Consider the following 6,990-nt stretch of genomic DNA (forward strand, 5'->3'; position numbering starts at 1 on the left):
GGTTCAGGTTACAGAGGAAGGTCCTGACAGTAGCAATGTACCAAAAACATGGATATAAAATTATACATTTTTTCATAATTTAATATTAAGTCACACTAGCCAAAAAATTCTTAGAATAAAGTTGGGGTTTTTCCTTCAGCCGTTGTGGTTGCACTGTACCTTTAGGTTATCTAGATCTACAACGGCTGAAGGAAAAACCACGGATTAATTTCTCAGAATATTCGGCTGCTTAGTATTAACATTAAAAATATTTATGTGTAATATTAATTACCCTATTTTTTTCATTACAACTGTAAGGACCTTCCTCTCCAACCCTAACCCTACCCCTAGACTTTCTATTGGATTAATACACGTTTTCAAGACCAGAACATGTGTGGTCATGTAGCTCTACGGGTTACGCCTGTGATGTTCAGGACTCATTCTTGTATTTTACACTCTCTGATGTTTTCTTTTCTTCATGTCTAGTGTGTGAATCATTTCTGGTTTGTCTCTTCAGTGTCTCATGTGGCCCTGCAGCTTCTCCTCCTCCACCTCCTCCTGAAGCCTTCATCTTCTTCATCATCAGCTGCTCAGTGACTCTGTTGGACGTCTCACCGTGTGGCAGCAGCTCAGGTCAGTGGTGAAGATCCTCTTTATCAGCTCCACACCCACAGACGTAGTGAACGCAGCGTCTGTTGTTGTGCTAATAAGAAGCTGCATCTGAGCAGCAGCAGCTCTGTTCACTCCAGCCTCAGTCACACATGGAGTCAGAGCAACACTCTGTCAGAGCTGATTCCTCAATGTTAGATCTGATTAATCTCTCTCTAGTAACAGGTTATGTACCACAGGCTTTTAAGGTTGCTGTAATCAAACCTTTACTTAAAAAGCCCACTCTAGATCCAGATGTTTTAGCCAACTATAGACCAGTTTCCAACCTCCCATTTCTCTCCAAAATTCTGGAAAGAACAGTTGCAAATCAATTATGTGAACATTTACAAAGGAATAGCTTGTTTGAAGAGTTTCAGTCAGGCTTCAGAGTGCATCATAGCACAGAAACAGCTCTGGTGAAAGTTACTAATGACCTTCTCATAGCGTCAGATAATGGACTGGTCTCTATACTTATTTTATTGGACCTTAGTGCAGCATTCGATACAATCGACCACAAACTTTTATTACAGCGACTAGAACATTCTATTGGCATTAAAGGGACAGCACTGGACTGGTTTAAATCCTACTTATCAGACAGGTTCCAGTTTGTGCATGTCAACAATGACTCTTCTGAGCATACTAGGGTTAATCATGGAGTTCCTCAGGGTTCTGTCTTAGGACCAATACTGTTCACATTATACATGCTTCCCTTAGGCAACATTATTAGGAAGCACTGTATTAATTTCCATTGTTATGCTGACGACACTCAATTGTATTTATCTATGAAGTCAAATGAAACTAATCAGCTAGCTAGACTGCAAGATTGTCTTAAGGACATAAAGACCTGGATGACCTATAATTTCTTACTACTAAATTCAGACAAGACTGAAGTCATTGTATTTGGCCCCAAACATCTTAGAGAATTGCTTTCAAAGCATATAGCTACTCTGGATGGCATTACATTGGCCTCCAGTACTACTGTGAGGAACCTCGGTGTTATCTTTGACCAGGACATGTCCTTTAACTCGCACATAAAACAAATCTGTAGGACTTCCTTTTTCCACCTGAGAAATATTGTGAAAATCAGGAACATCCTGTCTCAGAGTGATGCAGAAAAACTAGTCCATGCATTTGTTACTTCTAGGCTTGACTACTGTAATTCCTTATTATCAGGTTGTCCCAATAGCTCTCTGAAATATCTACAGCTGATCCAAAACGCTGCAGCCAGAGTACTGACGGGAGTTAGCAAGAGAGATCATATTTCTCCTATATTGGATTCTCTTCATTGGCTTCCTGTTAAATCTAGAATAGAATTCAAAATCCTTCTTCTGACATATAAAGCTCTTAACAACCAATCTCCATCATATCTTAAAGACCTGATAGTACCATATTATCCTAGCAGAACTCTTCGCTCTCAGACTGCAGGCTTACTTGTTGTTCCTAGAATCTCTAAAAGTAGAATGGGAGGCAGAGCCTTCAGTTATCAGGCGCCTCTCCTGTGGAACCAGCTCCCAGTTTGGGTTCGGGAGGCGGACACCCTCTCTATTTTTAAGACCAGGCTTAAAACCTTCCTTTTCGACAAAGCTTATAGTTAGGGCTGACTGGGGGACCCTGACGGGGTATGCTTGTGTTTTCATTTGCACAACTGACTTCCCCTCTTGACGTCCCTTAGTTCTGCCCCTAGTTATGCTGCTATAGGCCTAGACTGCTGGGGAACCTCTCTTGATGCACTGAGCCCTTCTCTAACTACCTATGTATTTACTACATATACCATTATTGCATTACATTCACTCTGTTTCTTTCTGTGTCCTTTCTCCGAGTGTCCCTGGTCCCAGAGCTGGATGCTGGATGCTTCAGATGTGTGGCTGTGTTTTATGGTCCTTGTGTCCCACCCCCCACCTCTCTATCTCTACCCCTCTATCTCTACCTCTACCCCTCTATCTCTACCTTTCTACCTCTTCTGTCCCTCTCAACCCGCCCGGCCAGCAGGCCGATGGTTCCCCCCACATTAGAGCCGGGTTCTGCTCGAGGTTTTTTTCCCTGTTAAAAGGGTGTTTTCCTTGCCACTGTCGCCTTTTGGCTTGCTCTGGGGGTCAGGCATATGGGTTCTGTAAAGCGTCTCGAGACAATTTGACTGTAATTGGCGCTATATAAATAAAATTGAATTGAAAATTGAATTGAACTGAGAGCTCTCAGCAGTTTTCTACCCATTTAAGAACAGGACAAACCGAACAAGCTGTTGTATCGATTTGTCCACGATTTCCTCTCATGTGTCCATTTTAAGGAGTTTGCAGTCAACCAAGGCCGACTCAGAATCACTCCCACCGGGAAGATCTGTGAAGGAAGGTCCACCCGGCTGGTCCAGAAGCTCCGGTCCAGCAGAGCAGCGTCAGGATGGAGACGTAACCGGGTGAGTTAACTAGAGAGGCGACACATTCACATAGAAAATCCAACAATTCCTTCTGTTTTTACAGTTTGTGACTCTGGTAAATGGTGTCATTTTTCAAAGCTGGTGGGTTTTGGGCTTCACAGATTGAACCTAAATGCTTTTCTTAAACAAACTGCTGAGCTGCTGCACAGTGAAATGTTTGAGTGGAGCTCAGGATGAAAGCATCAGAGTTAGTTTAGCTGAATCAATGCAAAGATATTTCTATTTTTCTACATGACAGGAATGTCAGTGAAATCCAAATGCTAAGAATAAACAAGTGATCTGCCTGGTCACAGATCCCACTTTAATCCAAAATAAAGACTTTGCAAGGAAATGAACTTGAAATATGAGCCACCAGTAAAAGTTGTGATCAGACAGAAGGGCCTGTATTTTATCTTTGGAGAAGTTTAACATGTAAGTTTGTGCAGCTGATCAGTGGTGAGGCCTGTGGATGACTGGAGATGCGTGTGGACACTTAGACGAAGCAGCAAATGTGTTGAAAATGAGTTGTCTTCTCAGAGTCTTGAAGATGTTTTGTCAGAGCTAAGAAAGAAGTAAGAGATCCTGCAGGTGATTGTTGAGTGGTGTTGAGGAATTTGAATGTAGAGGAATAGCAAAGAGATTTTGAAGATATTTAAGCCATAAGTTGTATTTTATTTGTTTTCTGTTCTCTCCCATTTGTAGTGAAGAGAAGTGATTTGACATGAAGAATGTGATTTGTGTGGCTTTGAAATTGTGTTAAAATGTAAAAATGAGTGATGAGGAGAAGAGTGTGACTTTTTAGTATTGTGTTTTTTAGCGTGTTCTTTAAAAGTTGTAGGTAGATTATCTTCTTTTTTTGATTTTGTGGATTTTTTTTTTCTTTCAGTGTTGATGTCACCACCTTGACGAATAGAAGAAAAGCCTGTATTTGGGTATGTAGGACTGGTAGTCCAGAGGTAGTGGTGGTGGTTTGGAACCTGGAGAGTGCAGGTTCGATCCCCCACCCTACTCAAGCTTTTTTTTTTACATTTGGGCAAAATCTGCCTTCGTGCCTTCGTGCCTTCGTGCCTTCGTGCCTTCGTGCCTTCGTGCCTTCGTGCCTTCGTGCCTTCGTGCCTTCGTGCCTTCGTGCCTTCGTGCCTTCGTGCCTTCGTGCCTTCGTGCCTTCGTGCCTTCGTGCCTTCGTGCCTTCGTGCCTTCGTGCCTTCGTGCCTTCGTGCCTTCGTGCCTTCGTGCCTTCGTGCCTTCGTGCCTTCGTGCCTTCGTGCCTTCGTGCCTTCGTGCCTTCGTGCCTTCGTGCCTTCGTGCCTTCGTGCCTTCGTGCCTTCGTGCCTTCGTGCCTTCGTGCCTTCGTGCCTTCGTGCCTTCGTGCCTTCGTGCCTTCGTGCCTTCGTGCCTTCGTGCCTTCGTGCCTTCGTGCCTTCGTGCCTTCGTGCCTTCGTGCCTTCGTGCCTTCGTGCCTTCGTGCCTTCGTGCCTTCGTGCCTTCGTGCCTTCGTGCCTTCGTGCCTTCGTGCCTTCGTGCCTTCGTGCCTTCGTGCCTTCGTGCCTTCGTGCCTTCGTGCCTTCGTGCCTTCGTGCCTTCGTGCCTTGCTTATGGGTAAATCTCCTTGTTTTCCCTTTTTCCAGGATCCAGTCCAGTGACACTCCACACCACAACTATCACCCTCCACAAGGTTCCCAGCGGGGATTCGAACCATGACCGTCCACATGACAGACACACACCCTCTGTGTGAGCTATCTGTCACACAAGGCCCCTGGTGGAGTTTGTTGTAATGATGGTTGCAAGAGGTTGTCATGCAGCCAAAGTGTAAAAAGAGCCTTGAGCTGGATTCCAACCAAGGACCTCCTGGATGAGAGGCAGATAACTTACCACTGCACTATCCTTCCTACTGGGTGTAGCTGTTAGTTTTCGTAAATGATGGTACACAAAAGTATTAAGGAAGTGAAGATAATAAAGGTACTAAGGTACCGGGGAGGCAAAAAACTTACCTCTACACCACCTGTCCTACAAGATGTTGCTCTAACTTTGCTTAAATGATGCTATCAATTATTACTGGCGCAACCAAACGACAAATAAAAGGTGTGAGTGGAGATCTGAATCATGTGAGGTTTGTTTCTGAGACTGAATACACCTGATCTCATCTGATCTGCAAAGCTAAGCAGGGTTGGGCCTGGTTAGTATTTGGATGGGAGACTACCTGGGAATACCAGCTGCTGTAAGCTTTTTACTTCTCCTCACAACCTGAACAACACACTGCTAGCGACAGCTATCAACTAAAACCTCTTGGTTTCTTTATTATACACTCTATGAGGTGGATAAGCTGCAGCTCATGCTGATTTATTGCTGCTTCTGGTTGGAGCCAAAGAACAAAGGCTTCACCTGTTGGAGCAGCTGATGTCCTGCAGCCTCTTCACCACAGAAAGCCTCTGACAGCTTCAATTCTTTACACTCTGACTGCAAGACACCAATCACATAGGAACATTTACATGTATGGAACAAAGAGCTGAGCTGACACTCAACATGTGTTTGAGCATTTATTGATAAAGACATTCAAACATGTCTAGAGATAGAACACCAACGCACGGTGTAAGAAAGGTCAGAACAGACTTCACCTGCTCAGGAAACTGAGGTCCTTCGGGGTGCAGGGAGCAATTCTGAGGACCTTTTATGGTTGTGTGGTGGTATCAGCCATCCTGTATGGACTGGTCTGCTGGAGCAGCAGCATCACGGCTGCAGACAGGAAGAGACTAAAGAAACTGGTTAAGAAAGCAAGCTCTGTCCTGGGCTGGTGGTAGACAGGAGGATGATGACAAAGCTGTTGTCTATCATGGAGGACATCTCCCACCCCCTGCGGGAAACAGGACCATCACCGGCAGCTCCTTCAGGGACAGACTGCTTCACCCACGATGTTTGAAGGAGGTCCTTCCTTCCTGCAGCAGTCAGACTGTGTTCAATCAAGCCTGCTCCCAGTAGTTCAGATCACCCATGAAGTAACTGCAATAAAATGTAAATAAGTCAATATGTGCAATTTCACAGGGTTTTTTTTTTTTTACAAGCATTTCTATTTCTTCTCTAAGGAGAAAGCATCTATTTATATCTGTGCACTGAGTGCTGCTTTTTTTTTTTTTAACTTTTTTTCCTATCTGCTACTGCCACACTGAAAATTTCCCCACTGCAGGATCTACCTATCCATCCATCTATCTATGGTCCATCTACCTCCCTACCTATCTATCCATCCATCCATCCATCCATCCATCCATCCATCCATCCATCCATCCATCCATCCATCCATCCATCTATCCATCCATCCATCCATCCATCCATCTCTCTCACAGATGTGGGGGTTGATTCACCTGTTCTCAATCACCTTAATCCACGAAGGCCCGGTTCTTCATTCTTCCGCTCTCTGCCAGACCACAGACTTTGAAACCAGAACCTTTCTCCTACAATTAGTCTGGTTTCCCCTTTTTGTTTTCACCTTGGTTTAGTTATCCTTTCTGTGTTGGTTTTAGTTTCATTCGTTAAATAAACTCCTTGTAATCTTTGACCTGTGTCTGCAGATGTCCTGTGACACCAATGATCCCATCTGATATTTAGCATGTTTTCAATTATTGGTCCCATTTCTTTAAAAAAAAAAAGAGAAAAAAAAAGCCCCCTGAAATCTGATCAGATAAATGAATGTGAAACTACTTTGGGTCTGCTGCAGCTGCCTCCCTCTGATCTTTGTCCTGCCCACAGCACAATCTGATCAGTGAAACACTGAAGGACAACTTCAGCATGTAAAACATAAATAAGCAAAGGCTGCAACTCGTGATTATTTTAATTTTAACTTAACTTTATGTGCTGTTCAAAAACTTTATTTTTTCTGCAAATGTGTAGTGATTCCAAATCTTGGTTATTGATCTCCTTGATTACAAAAAAAATCTGTATCGACCCGGAAAAAAAACAAA

At 43.8% G+C, this 6,990-nt stretch overlaps 1 long non-coding RNA gene across 1 annotated transcript; it reads left to right on the top strand.

Annotated features, from left to right (window-relative positions):
- The first annotated feature begins 280 nt into the window (after positions 1-280).
- Positions 281-6,587, top strand: LOC129349455 (uncharacterized). Its single transcript, XR_008602470.1, has 4 exons — positions 281-612; positions 2,912-3,037; positions 3,924-3,969; positions 4,666-6,587. It is a non-coding gene; the product is annotated as an uncharacterized LOC129349455 (long non-coding RNA).
- The last annotated feature ends 403 nt before the right edge of the window (positions 6,588-6,990 follow it).

Source organism: Amphiprion ocellaris, chromosome 8 (assembly GCF_022539595.1).
Source record: "Amphiprion ocellaris isolate individual 3 ecotype Okinawa chromosome 8, ASM2253959v1, whole genome shotgun sequence".
In the NCBI taxonomy this organism is placed as follows: domain Eukaryota; kingdom Metazoa; phylum Chordata; class Actinopteri; family Pomacentridae; genus Amphiprion; species Amphiprion ocellaris.